A 19,449-nucleotide genomic window follows, 5' to 3' on the forward strand; every position below is an offset into this window, starting at 1 on the left:
ACTGAGGTCATCTATCACGTCCTGACATCTGGTGTACCTTCCCTGAGGCTCCTTTCACGACCATTGGCTGCATTTCACCGTCTGCTGCTGCCATCAAGAGCCAAAGAAACTGAGCCAAGACAAGGGCCAACTGCTGTATATGTTATTGCCCATTCCCCGTTATTTTAAAATATTTATATGGTCCCCACTTCGAATCTCGAATAAGCAATATATTAGAGTAACAACTTCGTTTATTTAATGAAAGTCACTACGACAACCTTTTATCGTGTCATTCCAACTCACTATTCACATCCATTCTGATATACAAAGGTCAGGAACAAATAAACTGATCACTTATAATTCTATAAATATGGAGAAACTATTTGGTTGCAAATTATGATTTGTAAAATGACTCTTTTGAACTTTTTCCATCAACTAAATTATAAGATCATAAAACTACAGCTTCCGTCTTCAGGTAGAAGGGGGAAAGTGGACAAAGTCTATCTGTTGGGCCCCTGGTTGAGCTACCCTCGGACCAGATCTGGGTATGCGCAATATTCTAATCGAAACAACAGAAGGGAGGATAACACTAAGTGTGGATTGAATTCTAAATAAATATTTTGCCAAGATTTGAACTGTAAACACATTTGGGTCTTATATAGGATGAGAAATGTCTTGACAAGAACTATGTAAAAATATAGGCTGTTGGCCTATGCCAACAATTATTTGCGAACTGAAACATATTTGACGCTCTAAATCCCATTAGCACGCACATCCTCTGAAACTCAGTGACTCTGCAGTTTATTCTGGGAGTCCATGATTCTCAGTGTAAACATGGATTATTTTCTTAAATAGCATCAACCAGGTGATCTTTGTAATTATTTTAGGTTATGTTTTCTGTAAGATAGGAGCAAAATTTTAAAATACTTTTAAATACGCTTCGGTTTCAAAAGGTTATTCCAGAATTGTTAGACAAAGATGTCTAACAACTATTTCTTCTGTCAATCACAAATTACGACAAATTTCGAACACGTGATTTTCATGACCGGGACATGAACAGTTGTCCATCGTGCCTCAGATTTGACGAAGATGTAAAATGAAATTGACAATTTGCACAGCCAGTGCGTCTACGCAGTTGTGGGAGACCCGTGAGAGAGACGCCCAGTTGTGGATGTCACCCAAACAAATGACGCCCCTGTTTAGCGGTGCGCATGTCGCCGTGTCGTCTCAAAGTGACGCCCTGGCTCGACGACATAACAAGCGACGCAGACGACATCTGTACCTTATTGCGGGCACCCGCTGAAAGCACGTATTCAGAAGGAAACGTGCCAGTTTCATGCTGAAATCTGCAATCCGTGGCCTGAGGGACGCATGAGGCTCGCCGTCACTTTTTTCCGGGCTGCGTAAAGTTTCGTTAACTCTTAACACAATATTTAATTTACGATTATGAAGTATTTGATGTGTAAAGGATGACAGGATAGAGTGCAGCACGCTATCAACAATATCGCCGTAGGCTTTGCCGGAATGTTCTTCTTATGGCTCTCGTTGTTTGCCTCAGGCACGTGCTGCGACGCGTTCCACCACATTCATTTAATCCCACTCACGATAATCCTCCTAGCACACGCTATATGCTTTATGTACTTGAGAACATGACGCGAAATGAAAAATTCTAAATGAGTTTACGTGAACAGTATAATCCATTAAAATATTATACATCTTTTATGAAGTGTTTTGTGTGTCCCATTCCGTAAGATACGTCGAAAAGTGAAAGAGAAATGTGGGAGACACCTTACAACAGCAAACGCAATTAACACTTTCCTTCGTCTGTTCCAAAAAAAAAAAAAACACTTTTTATTGAACTATAGCAGTCGTCACCAACTTGTATGTTTCAAGGCCACGGAAGGACTTCGCACCCCCTCCCTTACCAGGCGGTGGCTCTAAGTCACCAGCGCGGCGGTGCTACGGCGACGATCTTATCGTGACCTTGAAACTTGCAATTTGGTGACGGCTACTATACAACAGCACAAGAACCAGGGTCGTATGAACTCTGAGCTAACGTATGGAGTATTAAAAAGCCGGTTCCACAGGTTGAGAACCACACGCTCTGAATTACCAGTCCTATTTACCACTTAAAATGCAACAGATCCTGTAAGTTTCATAGAGAGCTTACCATAGTCTTTATTTTAAAACTTTACGAAATGCATAAGCACACTTTTCTTAACTGCTGCTGTCAACATGGCGCAGGCGGGATGAAATAGCACCATGCTCAGGTGCGCGGTGGCGACCTGCGTAATTATACAACACTTGGAACACGACCCAGTGCTCCACCAGGATTAGCATATGGAAATCATTAACGTAGAAGAAAAGCGCTGAGCATACTTAGTGCAACCCCCATCCCCCTCACGTACCCCACTCCCTGCTAAACCTAACGTAATTAAAATCGGAAGTTTCTTTAATGAAAAATGTATGGTAAAGAGAAAAAGAAATGCTACAGTGGAGTGCAGTTTAATTCCCGTCTCTAAATTTGCGGCTCGTTTCGGCTATGTATTTACAATTGGAAAACATGAAGTTGCTCACGCTTATACATCGACCAAGTTGGTTCTTCATTAAGACCGAATCGCGTCTGAAAGTTTGTGGGTCGATCCTCGTTACCAGTCTTCTTAAACTTTTCACTTTCTTCATTTTCCAACTAAAATATGGGCTAGGATAGACCGATTTCACTTCACCCTTGTATCGTTTCAAAATTCATGTCGTTCATGTAAATCCATATATTAAGTCATACGCGTTTTTTTTGTGTGGAAGTGATAAAATGAGTGCAAAAATATATTCTTAAAAAAAACTGAAAAAAATAATATTAAAATGAATCTTAAATAAATACAGTCTGATGGTTTTGACTTGATTAATCTCGCTCGTAAAATAAACTAGAGCGACCCAATCTCTTAAACCGCAGTTCAGCCCCTAAAAACGTCACTACGATAGTAATTCTGTACGTTTTGCCATAGACCAGTGGTATTCAACCTTGGGTACGCGTACCCCCGGGGGTACGCGAAAACATCTTAGGGGGTACGTGAAATTTAAAAAAAATATATATTATTTTATGATAAACACTGAATAATCAGTAATGTAATTAATTTAATTTATTTTTATGTATAACTTGAATTATACACCAACAACTTTGGGGGTACAAAGTTGAAGAGAAATTATATCTGGGGGTACGCGAACAAAAAAGGTTGAATACCACTGCCATAGACGATGTCCAAAAAGTGACATTACAACTCTTCGTTACTTACAAACTTAACGCAAAGAATTCAAGGAACGTGGGCAGAATTTTTAAATTATGAGCATGAATTCTGGCGAAGTGAGGAACTGGTCCAGGTGTTATCGTAACAGACAAGAGCACGGAGAAGTGACCACAACAGAACAGAACGTAATTTGAAGCAGGCTGGCAGACAGGGAACAATAACACCAGCATCCTGCAGCGACCAGAATCGTTTGTTATTCTGGTTGATCCGTGGCTGCTCCTTTCTGGGGGAGGGGATGGGCAAGAAACAGGCAAGAGGATGAGGGGAGGGCATATCGTCGTCCGCTCGTACTGCGTAATTTGGCTTGGAAATGTCCTGATCACAGTTCAGTGCAACCACGAAACTTACAGTCTGTTCCAGTTAAAGTGACACCAACCGTTGCACAAGCCTACGTAATTTTTTCGCCTGAATCTTCAAGAAAGAAAAAAAAAACAAGACGTCGGTGAGAAGATACTATTAAAGTCGATCTTACAAAGAACAATAAAAGTAAAACAGAAGAACGTCACATATTGAAAACACTCTTGCTTAAGTTAAATCGATGAAATTGTCCGATCTAAATAGAAACTAAAACAGGTCGACAATTCTTTATAAAATTCCCCAATACCAAATTTTACGAAAATCCGTTAATCTTTTCTCGAGTTGTTACATGCGGACGGAGCCAATTTAATAGGAGCTCGGCAGCGTTATGAACGCAATTAAAAACTGGGTTTCAACTGGGGGAATCTTCGCTGAAACGTGGTGTAGATTCAGAAGGGAACCCGTGTTCTCCACCCGCGCATAATTTTCACTAGCTCCCATTCACTTCCCATCTCCAAGTCAAAAAAGTGCGGTCGGTTGGTCGAGCGAATGGGGTGGGGTGGGGGTGGGGTGTCGGTCTCCTGTAGTCGTATGGAGTCTTCCGTGTTCCATGTGCTGCAGCTAGGAAGATTGATGTTGGGGAGCGGTCTGGGATTGATGGCTGTCTCATGCAGATCGGCCGAACGAACCGACAGGCCCTCCGTCCGTCTGTCCGTCTGTTAGACCGTCACAGAGGAAAAGAGAAGCTGAGGTAATGTTTAGGAAGGCTGGATATGTTGCAACAACATCCCGAAATGCTTATTCTGACACTTCGAAGTCTAAGTAATCTCATGCATAAATTCACCAGATCTCCGTAAAACAGTTTAACAGAAATCTTCATACTCACGGCTGTGAAAACCTCAAATCTTACACAGTTTAAGAGACGTTTACTTTCTTTCTGCATTCCCTTAACGCATTGATTTTATGTGCCCGACTACTTAAGGAACTTTTCAGAAGATGTCGATAACTTCGTAAAATCTACCTACTCGATAATGATCTCTGAAAAGACTTACCGATCACATTTTGCTGAAAGACTGAACGGTGACGAGGTTCCAATTACGTGTCCTCCAGGCGGCTGAGATAACGTTCTGGAATTGAAATCAAGCAAAAAGTTAAATCAGGAAACGTTCGATTTATGCAAAAAAGCAGCGTTCATTTCATCCCCCACAAACATCAGCGTGACTCCGCTGAAACAGACGTGCGTCTTGGCTTCCACGAACAACAGTGCTCCATCGTAACAACGAGCTCGTATTAAGTTAACGAAGCAACATTCCTCGTTCTTTTCAATTATTCTCGTCATAGCACTGACGTTATTGGTAGTCTTAAGGGAGAAAGAAAGTTTGAAGATCCCATATTTATTATCATGATTCAGAAACGCAAAATGCTTTTAGTCTGGGATTATAACGTAAGACTGCTATCAACCGGGTTTGTAGTTCAGCATAAGAGAGTCAAAAGTAAACAGATATTAAGGCCGACAAAAAAGTATCCAGTTGTTCAATATGCGGACAGCAGATGCGACTGGGGTTTTTAATTATAATTTACATGCATTAGTGCGTATGTAAGTATTATATAAGGGAGGATATCTTACACGAGACGAGCCATACCATTACCCACCCCCTGATAGATGCTCATCACACCCCAAGACGACCTGGCTGCAGAATTCCCCCTCTTTACCGCATTATAGTGCATCTTAAATTTTAATTAAGTGGTGGTCGTTAGCTTTTACCAGACGGTGTCAGCATCGGCGAGATTCCCGACAACTGCTTTACATTCTACGTATCGGGTAAGGTTTCTTGAAGTGAAGGGAGCTTTGTTTTTATTTCAAATAAAATTTCCTTGTAAACTAACATTATGATAGCAGAAACTAAAAATACAACAAAGCAAAAGTTTCTTTTATAAGGTTTCGAAAAACAAAATGATATACGCATTGTTTAATACATAAATTTATTGCGATATTCAGAAAGCCATGTCTTTTCGTGCACCTATTATGAAATTTTGGAAAAGTGTGAACTAATTATTTTGTTGGTTTATTCCAAAAGATGTTCCTATGTAATTGTTGACATTCTGAAATATTTAAACTGATGATTAACGCATTATCTGTATCATACGTTTTATGTGCGATTGTGTGTGTGTGTGTGTGAGCGCATTATGTAAAACCAAGTTCTCAGTAACGACATTAGATGTCAGAATGTTTTATTTTTTAAGTGCTGCTACCATTAGGCAGTTTCTAAATGCTATAAATGTAAGAAAGTAATTAAGGAAACAGAGGCATGGGATAAAGATAAGAAGGAAAATATTCCATGCAAAATTTCAATTTTATATTATATTGTCACATCTAAATTACAAAGAACAAATGTTTAACGGCGACTATATGTACCATATGCTTTAACAACCAATAACTCTGCATTTTGTATTTATCGGTTTCACATGATTCTCTGTGTAAGCAGCTATAATTTACTTATCCAGCATTGATAAGTCAGTCTATGCAATGGTGAGCGCTGTGTTTTCTTTACGGTACGAACCGAATTATTGAATATTATCCTGCTGAGCTTCAAACAGTTAAATAGTCTAACCGCGTAAGTCTAGAGAAATATACAGTGAAAATATGAACCGGACTGAACTGGCTAAGGACAAATACAGATATTAAGATTTTGTGTTAGGCACAATAAATTCTAGGATTATGTCATTCCTACCAGAAGCTTAAGTTGGTTGGTTAGGCTCTAGTGCATTCGTATTGTGTATCCATGTTGAGAATAAAATTTAATCATATAAAAATATAATTTAAAGAATCCGTGATTCCTGTCTCACATGTTTTTGCTAATTATGCCTTTGTAAGAAATAAGTCACTGAGTCGTCTCTGTTACTTTCAAGACGGAGTTGAAACATCTAAAATTCTAATTCAGGTAAGGTTCTTCTGGGAAACAAGACATGTTTTAGTTGGGTGACAATGCATGGCATCTATGATGACCCAATGAATATTCATTAGCACGCGGGACACAGCAAAACAGCGCGTGTACCAGTGTTTCTTCGAGCAACGATTTTTTCTAAAGCAAGACGTAATTATATAATTATTCGCGTGGAATTTTCTGTTCTTGACTCTTTAATACTGCAGGGGTATGTAAAGCTTCTAATAAGATGATAATCCTACACTCGGACAGGATGTGACATGGCTAGGGCATGTTCGTGTTAACTGTGTTAAGACGGCTAACACTTTAAAAAGGGAAAAGCAAAGTGTTCTGTCTTGTTTTCGCGGTTCAGTGTTACTCCATACACTGAAGCACAGCAGAATCGATGAGGAAAAATAGATCGTTAGCAATTCACAGCCAGCCAGGCGCTGCCACCGAGTGTAAGTTTCTTCTACCTGGCTAACAACATTTATTTGGCTGGTTGGAGCTATAGTGGGCTGATTTAAAACTGCACTCTTGCACTAGACAGGCTTAAAGGTTAATACACTTTGTATTTATTTCCTAATATCTGTGTATATTTGGTTATGGCAACTTTAATCTAGACTGACAAACTTCATAACGCAGCGCAATCAGAATTAATTACCATGTTAAAATATTATTCTTCGTGCTTTTGCCCAAAGTAAAATCATGGAGATTCAACCGTCAGGACATATTATTCTGCAGGAATTTGTAGTAGATAAATATGAAGGTCTACTATTAGAAAAATAGTTCCACGTTATTCTTACTCCTCTCAGTTTGTCCCTGTTTTGACAACTCGATAACGTATTAAAGAATTTGTATGCAATTTTATACTGAAGAGTTTTACTAACATTTGTGGAAAAATACCAGTTTCCGTTAAAATCGGACAACATTAAGTTGGTGGAATTGATAGGCAGGGGAATCCCCAGGCTACCTTACCTTGATTATCACGTCATTATGGTTTCCTTGGTTAACATGGTTACCTGAGAAGTCCCCAACCACCCAGACAACTCTGGCGTCATTGATGACTTCGCGAAGGTCAGATGTTACGCTATGCGCGTGTTTCCAAACTTTTTAATATTCCTTCTTTCTCTCCGCCTTTAATCGTAAACGAAAAGTAATTCTAATATCAGAGAAGGTCGTACGTAGGGAATCTATAGCACGTACAGTTTAAAATAATAAGTTCGTAGCCCAAAGACGCACAGATAATGCACTAATGTGAACAACGAAGATTATGAGCCATAAATGAAACTAATTCACTGCGAACTGTACTTCGGGAAGGACGCAGGCTGATGTATGTTTTCTACTTTCGTAGCATTTGCCTGAAGGATCTGAACTTGTTAAATCCCACCTGCTTTAAGAACCAGCAACTCTGAACTTTGTATTTATGCGTTTCGTGTGATTCTACTGTATAACAGCGACTACTTCATTAAACAACATTAACAAGTTAATCTTTGTAATGGTGAAGAGTTGTATTTCCTTTACGGTACGGACACTGAATTTTTAAATATTATTTAGAAGAGCTTCGATTTCAAAGGGTTAAGAATACAACACAAAAACCCAGTCGTGATACACATTCGATGACATTCAAACCAGTTAATTCGCGATTAGCAGACAAATGCACTAAGCATCCTACCGAAACATAATTGTGTATTGAATAAAACAAAAATCATCCGAGTGATCTGAAAAGTTTTGAAACTCTTAGTGAAAATATAATGCCACATCTGGCCCATGGCCAATTGTTTGCCCATGATGTCCGCAGGAGTCACAGCGAAGACAAACAATTAGTTACGGCTCCGCATAACAAGTGAAGAAATGAGTGGACGATTCGGTGTTTGGTGGCTGGAACAAAGAAAGAAAGCGAACTAGTTCATTATTTTCCCGCGGGAGGGCGGAAGGATGGTCGACACGGTCAATGCGACTATGTAATTGTTTCATGAAATATGTATTAATCAACGGTGCGACACGACGAGAATCAGCAGGAAGTGTCCACCGTCGGCAAATGAGGATGACGACCTACCACATGGCTATGACGTCTATGATCGCATGCGCCACTGTTACCACGGGTTTGTCTCAATGTGCCTGCAGCTACCGTATCAGCCAATCTACTTCCGCAGTTGATGTCCGAATAATTTTGTAGTTCTCAGAAGATTAAGGAATTACTGACCAAACGTAATTACAGAGGAAGGGACAGAGACGTTTTATTCAATGCGTTTCTTTCAGTTGGACACCGAGTTACTAAGTTACCAACAGCTTTTCTGCTGTGACATAAATTACATTCATGGACAGTTCACAAAAATTAAGGACTATGTATAATATAGTAATTCTGGTACTTACTTTATGAAAATTCATCAAGAATGAAATGGAACTGCCTCAAATGCGTTAACTCATGAGCCAAATTATAGCCTTCCTGGTAGAAACAGATACAGTCCTACGTGAATGGTAGATCACGACGGAAATAACATCAAACCACTTATAATCAATTCGTATAATGTGATAAACTAATAGGCTGAGACACTACATATTTATTAGACATAACCTAGGGTACGTCATCTGGAGTCTAGCGCAATAATACGAAAAAAAAAATTCAAAAAAACACCATCATTCTTACCATCCTAAAACCTAAAATCTCACCGAAATAAGATTGTTCCTGACATATGTAAACTATCTCCAAGGGACAAGGGTATAATATCGATTGTAGTTTTCTGGGTTATCGGGTCGTGAAGTCGTGTAGGTGGTTCCTTAAACACTGGGAACCACGTATAAGGTCACACATCACAACTCAGAAGCCCACAGTCGACACCTTCACCGCTGTAGTAACCTCGTATCTCTGTAACAGCTGTGTGTGTTTGAAGATTTAATGAACGCGGTGCCTGTCATCACTCTCTCGCTCAAAAGTCTCCAGGGATCTTTAATTCCATACTCTCAGGCGTTTCTGAGGAGGGTGACCAGCTCTGAAATCAGCGTCGATATTATCTGATATGAGAGACAAATATGGCTACTAGGCGAGAGAGAGAAACTATTGCTATCATTGTTAGATTATTCTCCCTGTAGACTACAGCTTGTTGTTCAACCACTTATAGATATTTCCATTAAGTAACTCAATATTTATCCCACACTGCATATTTATGGGTTTCATAAGATTCTAAAAATGAACAGCGATTATATAACTAAATAGTACTAACAAATATCGATCTCTGAAACTTATTTAGATAAACTTCGTATTTGAAATAGTTAATAGATGGTAATATTTATGATGACTTGTTGTTAACGATTGTAGATCTAACCACAATTTTTCAAGCCCCTCGTAAATGTGCACTGCCATTGCAGTTGGAAAGACACAAAGGGGAGATGTTGATATGTCATGTAAGAGGCACAAATAATCAGCATTGTGAAGTTGTAAAGGAGATGAAAAGGCAAACTGTAATCAAATAATTTTATTGTATACAAGTTGAATGATACATAGGCAGGAGCAAGTGCAGGAAGGCGTGGTAATTCGATTACGCAGTTGAAATGATCCATGTTCCTCACCTGAGCAGCTCGCCCCGGGCCCCGCGAGATTCCTCCGAGGTTGCATGAACCTTTGTCTTTAGCTCCAACAGAATTCATGGTGGCTGATGAGAAATATAATTGTAGCTATGGTTACTGCAGTGTGCTTGATCACAACGACCTGCTACATCAAAGGGAACCACTCGTACCTCAGCCCTGCGATGAATCCTTCAGAACACATATCAAAGCTTCCTCGTAAGTTTCATTTTAAATCTGTTGTGTTTATAGGAATCAAGCGTCTACGTCTGTATCCTAATTAGTTAACTGACTACCAACTAATTGAGATCTGAGATGTATGTATGTATGTATTAATTTTTTATTTACGTGCGTTCTGTCAGTCGGTAAAGCCAGCAACAAGCGCTGTTCACGTCAGCCCACAGCCATTACCACGCTCTGCAGACGAAAGTCAGAGAGGAGCGGACAGCAACCACCGTCTACAAGTTACTAAAATTTTGCAATTTCGACATTTGTCTGAAGTGTTTAAAGAAAACTACAAATAGCCTCCCTCTCAGTATTCTGTCCTGGGAACTTCTAATACGAAGCAAATGCACTTCTCTGTTTGTTCTGTTCTGTTTATGTGCTTTGCCAATGGAAACGATCGTGTTGGCGGTTTGTCCCGCCATTTCTTAGTATCAGTAAATGATTGTGAGATCCAGAACCCACGGAAGGAAATTAACTGTTATGTGTTCTACTAACCTTCCTATTTAATCAGAAACAAATACAAAGAACTATCTGACACCGTGGAACACAGTGAAACTTTGGCTGCTAAAAGTAGATGAATTAGTCAAGAAATGTACCGCCCTTTACGGAAAAAGATTGTCCAGTACCCTGTTCACAGGAACCTTTCACTTGCCCCTATCCTGAGCCTCATGAATCCAATCTGCATCTTTCAAATCCCATTTCTTTAACACATTATTTTAATATAATCCTCCAGTTTTTTCCTTTTAAAATGTCTGATGTAATTACCATGGCCCACATGCCAATCTCCTTGACTTGATCACTTATGCATTTTGAAGCGTTTCATAATGTAATTTAAATGATTCTTGTTTTGGCCCTATAGTCCTCGACACATGGAAGGGTTCTTCACCTATTTAGGCATCTAGCACGACTCCCCTGTTGCAGTACGCACACACGCACGCATATATATAAATAAAAAGGTGAACCTACATCCATGCCTTGAGTGGGATTCGAACACACGGCTCCAAGCCACTGTGAGCGGGTATGTTAAATAATTTGTGTTAGACATTCGCCTTGATCAAATTGTTCTTTTTCCGCAAGAGGTTTAATTTCATCAATCATTGATATTCTCGTTGAGGAGAAAGATTATTATTATTATTATGAGAATGGCGAAGAGTAGACAGAATGGTCTGCTGTTATAATCCGCAGCGAAGAATCAAATAATGCAAGAGAACACGAGTTTATATCCCGTGACAGTTTTTCACTCTGTAAGAGTATAAATAATCTGACAGTGCACTCTTTTTTTTTAACACAAGATATTCGGATACGAAAAAAGAGAATGAAGGAAATAAAAGACACACAGAAGAACATCAGAGAGAAAGATGAAAGCAGAAGAGAGAAAAAGATGCCACAGTAGACCTAACTACAGGAATAGAGTAATAAATATTTTAAACAATCAAGTTTCGCACATTAATAGGCGTATAATTGAATTTGGAGCCGAAAGCAACGTGATTAAATTTAAATAATTTACACAGCACAAACCTTGTTGGCATGAAGATGCATGTCTGTGTGCCGGGCTCTTTTGGCCTCCAGCCCCCCGCGGGAGACGAGGCTCTGCAATGAAGGCGAACAAGGGGTGAGGGGGAGAACGGAACTAGATGGCTGGGGGCATGACACACAGGGCCAGATTAAGGGTGGGATGAAGATGTCACTCGAGGAACAGACGCGTAATTTCTGTGTGGACTACTTTTTCCTTTCTTTGTTTCAACACTTCACCAATTCACTCAAAACCACCTAAAAATTGGATGTAGAAAAGTGTGAACCTTATTAAATAACTAAAGAAAAGAGAAAATAACTTTTACCTGTTTTTGTATTTAATGTACCTCGAGGGTTTGGGGACATTGTTTCAGTGTTGCAGGGTAAGAAGAGACGCGCTTTTAAAACATTAATTTACAAAGCTTTTAGAGACAAGTCCCTCAGCGTAAGTGTGTGACAGACAGAATGGAAAGAAAGAAAGCTATAAACAAGGAACAAATAGGCTTAGATGTGCAGCTGCCAGGGAAAACAGGGGTAGTCTTAGCTCGCGTGTCTTGTCGAGTATGGCAAGCTTAATATGTCGTGCAAAACGGCGCGAAATCACAAACTAAATACCACAAAATAAGACTTTCAACTAATTAAGTTTTTACAACAATTCACATCTACATTGGTTACCTATTCAATCGTTTAAGCTTTTGTAAAGGTAAAATAAAGACGCCTATGAAGGGTATGTTTTCGTAGCTGATTTAAATGTAAAGGTTACATATAATTACACCGACAGCGACTGCTGGGGGAAGGTTGAAATTAAAATAAATTCCAACCGCGTACTCTCATTAAGCGTGCAATACATTTGAAAAAAAAATAATAACGTTTTATATATAAATAATTTTTGAAGAAGTCTAATTTTATGAACCTACACAGCACGTGACTCATTAGTCGTTATACGATCGTTTAAAAAAGTCTATGAATGTTCCTTGGACTTTTTCAGTTCTAAGGATGATATTTTTGGTGGTATATTCTGACCCAGGTTTCAGATGAACTTACTGTCTCCATTATCAGGGTCATGATGGTGGCAGTTAGCAGCGCAAAGCATTAAAAACGGCTGTTGTAGCAGTTAAAATTCATTAACGGCTGATAAATTTATCAATTAACTGGAAGATTATGATGGAGGCAGCACGCACCTCTGAAACGTCCGTCAAATTCTACGAGATTATAAGGTAAAATATGCAAACGGTTGTCCTCAAGTTTAAAGTTACTCTGTATGGTGTCCTTATATTTCAACACATGAAAAGACGTCATGTGCTTTGGACAGCCCTGCTTTGCAAACACTTGTCCCACAATAAGGTGAAACACGTATTGGGCTGAATTCTGCGTCCCGAAGGAAATTAAAAGTGTTATAGCAGAGTTCCTAGAATTAAACTCTGATGCGTATGTGTGGATGCGTGCAGCAATGAGACTGAGCGGCGTGAGAAGGGAGGAAAACACTTTCTTGCTGGAGATAGTCGTTACTTCTGACTGAAATTGTTCCAGTTGTTTGTCGTCTTGCATGACGCGATAAAAAAGGAAGCTCAAATATAGTGTTTTGCACAAACTCTGGAAGTATCGACGTTTAATTCATAATTTAAAGTCATAACGTCATATGTGAACAAATAATAATGAACTACAAGATACAGAAGCCAGCAATTATTAAGTTGGCCAAGAATTTCCCTGCTGCTACGGTTCGTAAGTCCGTCATTACACACTATAATAAGCCATTTTAATCCAGTCCATGTTTTCACATCATAGGATTATTTCTTGAAGATCAATTTTAATATTATCCTTCCAATTTTTTCAAGTGGTCTCCTAAATTCAGGTTCTTACACCGAAATGTATGTATTTCTCATTTTATCCATAGAACTGAATGAAATTAAGTAGTGTCTTAACAAAGAATAACTGTCCTTCAGTCAGGAGATTCGATTAAAATTCTTTCTTGCCTAATTAATATCGTAATTTTTGAGTACTTTTTATATTTAACTAGCGATGATAAACATACTTCATAGGCATGACACAAGAAAACTTTCCACAGTTAAAATTGTTGTGTTATTTTACAGCAGTGTTAGGTGGACGATAACTAATATTTATAATAAATTGTTAAATATTTTTATAATTTTTTTCGTATACTTGATGCTAATTATGTTTTTTTAACAATTACCGTTTAAATTTAACTCTGATTGGAAAGATTCACAATTTTGTTTTCATTATACCATTCACAACATTTAAGAATTTCGTTATTTCATAAGAAATGAACCAAGAAAACTTTCACCGTAAGTGGCTGATGGTTATCGACAGAATATAATTCAATTTATTGTATGTTAGCTTATAGCCTCATCATTCGAGCTACGACTGCTGCCAGCCATTATTGACCAATTACCACTTTTATAATTTTCCTAATATTTTCCAAATGCCTTGTAACTTATAGTATTCTAGCGGTCAATAAAAATTATTGTATTTTTTTCGTTGTAAAAGTAAAATATTTGGAATAACAAGATGTGACATAAATGATCATAAAATACGTTCGTGGCAAATAATATGTTCTCTATAAAATGAAAACTGAATTTTGAATGCAAAGAATAACTTTAACAACACCTTATAAGTTAAATAAACAGTTTCACAGTGCTTTATATGTAGCACGAAGCAGTATGTTATGTTACACAACATTAGACTTTGTGGGGGAAAGACCAATGTTATACGGTGCGCATAAAAATAGTTATTAGCTGAACTGAAATGCCCCCGTAACCATTAATTTCAGGCCGTAGTTTCAAAAAGACGATGGAGTTGGCTGTGACAGCTTTGTAAATAAGTGGTCCTCAACCCCTTAACAATTTTTTATCCTCGAAACAGAGTCGGAGTTGTACGATGCATTATCTGCATGACGTTGATATATGTAGTGCGCCACTGGCTGGGGTAGCGTATGTGTTCTGAAAGTGACGTAGGTTGACCTACATCTAAATTGGAACATTAAATTGAAAAGATGTCTCCTTCTGGGTGGAGGTGTGAGCCATTAGTTTCAGAGACAGGAAGCAGAGATATGTTAGCTCACGCGCACAATATCAGAGGCAGAGGGACACTCCAACTGTGCCCACTTCCTGCACCTTGCAATGCTTCACCGTGACTGCCTTCGTACGTTATAGGGTGAACAAGAACTTATTTACCGAGTGTCTGCTTTCTTATCCAAAGTTACTTCATATAGATTGGAAATTTAGTAAAATAACTCACAGACAAACGAATTTTTGCCGGAGTCCCATTTCCGGTGTTGGGCAAGGCCGTTCTTATTTTATTAAATTAAGGACATACATCATCCTATTACAGTAATATTTAATTAACTTCCACCAACATATCCGGCATGGCGTTATTTAGAATTTTAGAAGTACAGAAATAATAAATCCATAAGATTATATAGTACTGATATTAAATCGATGACAAGTCTTCAGGAAGGATGAAATTTGTTTATTTTTAAACCAAATGGAAACCGCCGCTCAAAATCTGCGTGTGTTCATTTCTGAACCAATTGAATTAGTTCGATTGTGGTCCAGACTAGGGGTGGAGTAGGAATGTCTTAATTTGGGCCAAGCTAACTCAACCGAGTTTTAGCTCCGTTTGCCAAAATCTGTCTCTCTGAATCGAAATTTTCCGTCACGTTTGTAACTGTGGAACAAACGTGATGTCGAACATGATATGCACAAGTTTAAACCTTGCACAGTTACGTTATAAAAATCAAAGCCCGTTAAGAAACAAGACAATATTTAAATTATGGTCAGTAAATGTAGATGAATACTCTGATCTAGACTTGATTTCCATTTTTAAATCTTTGTCTGGAATCGTGTTCGTATACCTAACGGGTGTTACCAGACATTGCAGAAATGTTTTCATTTGAGTAGCCAGGCCCTTAAAGAGTGTTGCTTTTCAATTGAGCTAAGAAGACATGGGCAGGACGAATAAATTAAACAGATCTATAAAGAAGATCGTACAATGGAATGCATACAGAAACGTTTAGGAAATGCTGAATCTGGTTAGTGTAGTGATCGGCAATTAATCTCGGGTATGTTGCATGAGAAACCTCTCATTGTCTCTATGTTCTGGAAAATAACGGTTAAGTACAAGTCTCAGGTATTGTAAAAGTAAAACTTGATATTATACTGACATTGATAGATTTCCTTGCAAACCTGTAGTTAACTTTTAATTCTTTTTCAAAGATGCATTTTAACAAATATTTCTACGCTCACGGGTACTCCGTAGGCCACGCATATGGTAGCTAAACTACGCCATTTATAATGAGCGAAGATGCGGAATTAGAAGGTATATATCCCCAAGGGCAAACTTTTGAGGGTTGAACTATGTACCGCTGTCAGAGGACCCGATTATTAGGACCGATGGCGAAAGATACACGTCAATAGGGGTGCCTGCCTCCAGGATCTTGCATGAACCCGTCAATGCAAAATATAAGCCTTTTCATATGAAAGCAGAAAAATGGCAAGGCTTTATAAGTTATTGCCTGGAAACATGGCCATTAAAACAATGAGAAGACTTGAGCATATATGCCAATTTGAAAGGCAGTAACATTAGCAATTTCAGACGCAACCAATGAGAAAGACGTTCTCAGACAACAAAACACCCCTTGGATTCTGACATAGTAAAGCTGATTTATGTTTTATGTTTTTGTTCTGAAAACGTGACCTCAGCTGTTCGTGCCTTTGTTTTATTGGTATTATTAAACACACAGAATATGCTCATATAATTCTCGTACATACGTTTGTAACTTTGTATCATACCAAATTGCAACTCTTCATCAGTTACTGTCCACAAGAGAATAAAATAATGTCATAGCAGAGTAGCAAAGGATCATTATCCTACTTTACAAGTTCGGGCTTCTGCCGCGTTGGTATTACTGAGTGTAGGAAATTAAAATGTTTGAGTTTTTTATAGGCTCTAATAGCATAACGTCCACGAAAACTTGTTCAGCTGTTTTCAGGTTTTCTTTAAATCCAGATTACACAAGAAGACTGTTCTTCGCTCAAGGTAGAACTGTTTGCAGATCGAAATCATTTTCACGGCATGATTTTAAAGTTCTAATAAAACAGAAACAATAACATTGAGACTCTGAATATAATAGAACATTTCTAAGAAAATATACGTATTACCTCTCTGGCTATTTCAGCCATTAAATTCAGTCACTTCGCCTGGTAAGGAACATGTTAAGATAGTGAGAACGTCATGGTCTCCTGAACGCATACGCCCATTTCCGATACAAATTATGATGTCACGTCACACAAATTATTATCACATTACATATTATATATTGCTGTATGAATCTATAGCATGAAAATAGCCATAGTTTATACCAGTTCGTGTGGTTTAAGACCCCAAGAAGACTTTACCGCCGTGTGCATCCTCTAGTCACGGCTATACGTGCTGGCATCGCATCTTACCGCATCGCACAGCACGAACTGTCTCATAAAGTTGCATGCCGGCTGCTTCGGCTGGCAGACTTTAAGGCGTAAATATTACTGCTGAGCTGGAAACATAATTCAAGGGGCAGATTTATACGCTCATCTTCTGGCAGGGCGGAGGGCGGAGACCGCGTGCCATCGCGTGATTGCCACGGCTGCAGCCGTCCCAAGAGCCCAGCGTACATCCATTTTGGAAAATTAATCGAAAATATCAGTTTCATTTTCAACTAATCATCTGTCTGTACGGAAAAGAGTCCTTCTTTAAACTTATAGTTGTTCAGTTAGCTAAAAAATGCACGGACTTTTATGGAATCAGAAGGTTTATAATCGTGTTCACAAGAGCTCAAAACCGGGCCCAATCCTGAGTCTTTAAATTTTATGACAATAAATTAAGGAGCAAAATATGGAAAATAACTTTCTATTCTTCTAGCGATTAAAATGAAAAAAGTAGTACAGCTCCTATAAGCTACATATTAGCCCTACAAATTACGTGTGTAATTTCTGGAGGTAAAAACATAGACTCCGTGAAAAATAACGCATTACAGATATGGAAAGCAAACCTAAAATAAAGTGAAGATTGTAAGTGAGCAATTGATAGGAACGGTTAGTTTAGCCTACTATAAATTCGGGTGTTTACTAATCGAGTGTAATTCCATATTCCATTTCGGAGCATGAACGAGCGTTTTTTCTTTTTTGATATTTCATATCCTGGGAAATACAGAAGTACTGATATTCATTTATTTCTCATTTAATTTTGTTGTTGGCAAAGCCAATCAAAAAACCAGATATTACAGTGCGAACAAACTGTTTTCATCGTATATCGTTACCTGCATTGTAATATAAACAACACCGAAAAATATAGCGGTAATATTGTGCAAACATCTCATAGTACGATTCTATATTAATTATAAATTCTACACTTTTAATTAGTATATATTTATCGCAGCACAGATCATATTATTTGACAGGCAAACACCAACGATTGGAAGGCAGAACGCATACAGAAAACTAAGCTTTTCCATGTGTCAACGGCTAACTGGTTAACTGCTATCCAAAACCAAAGCTTATTGCATAGCACATGATGATACAGCGGAGTGTTACATCTTCTTCTTTAGGAACTATTTCCCGCTTTAGGTACGGAGACCACAACGTGAACCATACGACGGAGACCGCATGAAAGTTGCCAACACACACAGACTGTTTTAGTATCATATAAAGACCATTTCATTTGAATAGGATATCAGGTGAAAACTAATAGCATCCCTACGTATACCACAAACCAGCTTCCACGTATATAGTACCGAGTTTAAAGGGTGGTGGTAAACCACACTAGGTTATCGCTTAGGCTTGGGCAGTACATCATACCGTAGTTGTATGACGCACTAATGCATTAATTTCTGCAGTACTCCACTACCACGGTGTAAAGTCAGGGGTGTCAAAATAGCTTGTGCATTATGTGTTACTTCTAACAGATCACTGATGATGAAATGTAATTTATTTACTCGTTGAGCTCTTAACTATTCGTGTTTAGCATGAAATTTCAAGGCAAAACTAATATACAAGATCATCTGATCTAATTCCATGGATCAAAGTCCTTCTTTATTCGATGACAGTCGCTCAGAATCCATCCTCCAATATTTCACAGAATTAAAAGGTTCATTGTCGTATTCACAACAGCGGTAAAGTCTGTAAACTTCTACTTCGTAAAAGATGCAAGGAGAACCTGAAATCTCATCTAAATGAGATTATAGTAATTAAAACATCAAAAGTTTCGTCAATAAGGTTGAAGTTCTACCCAGAAACAAACGACAAAGTTGAAGATGAGAATATAAAGTATCTCCATGCTACGTGATATAACAGACATATGAAATGCAATTGGGATGAGCACCCCTTCTCTGGAGCAGGGTTATCAAATCAATTGAGATCTGAGCACCGATTAGTGGTTGATAGTTAATCTGTAGACCTATAATAAGCACTAAATACATTCACATACCTGCGGATACTACATATTAAATTACACCAATAATATAACTGCTGATGAGTTTATAAATGTTATGCTTTTTGGTTCTAACGAAACATTTTTACATAAAAATATATCTACTTTAGATTTAAATAGTAGGTCTACTAACCTTTTATTTGTTTTTTAGAAAATACGTTTTC

The 19,449-nt window shown here is 38.3% G+C and overlaps 1 long non-coding RNA gene across 2 annotated transcripts in view; it reads right to left on the reverse strand.

Moving 5' to 3' along the window:
• Window positions 1-4,143: 4,143 nt before the first annotated feature.
• LOC110829823 (uncharacterized) overlaps window positions 4,144-19,449 on the reverse strand; it is a 371,352-nt gene continuing 356,046 nt past the window's right edge. For both annotated transcript variants that reach the window (XR_015534118.1, XR_015534119.1), the window contains 2 exons: window positions 4,631-4,705; window positions 4,144-4,294 (listed from right to left, as the gene is read on the reverse strand). This is a non-coding gene — a long non-coding RNA (uncharacterized LOC110829823). The remainder of the gene's footprint in view (window positions 4,295-4,630; window positions 4,706-19,449) is intronic.

Source organism: Zootermopsis nevadensis, unplaced genomic scaffold (genome assembly GCF_977971745.1).
Source record: "Zootermopsis nevadensis isolate Lab colony 2312 unplaced genomic scaffold, Znev_1.0 Znev_ptg000008l, whole genome shotgun sequence".
NCBI lineage: Eukaryota > Metazoa > Arthropoda > Insecta > Blattodea > Termopsidae > Zootermopsis > Zootermopsis nevadensis.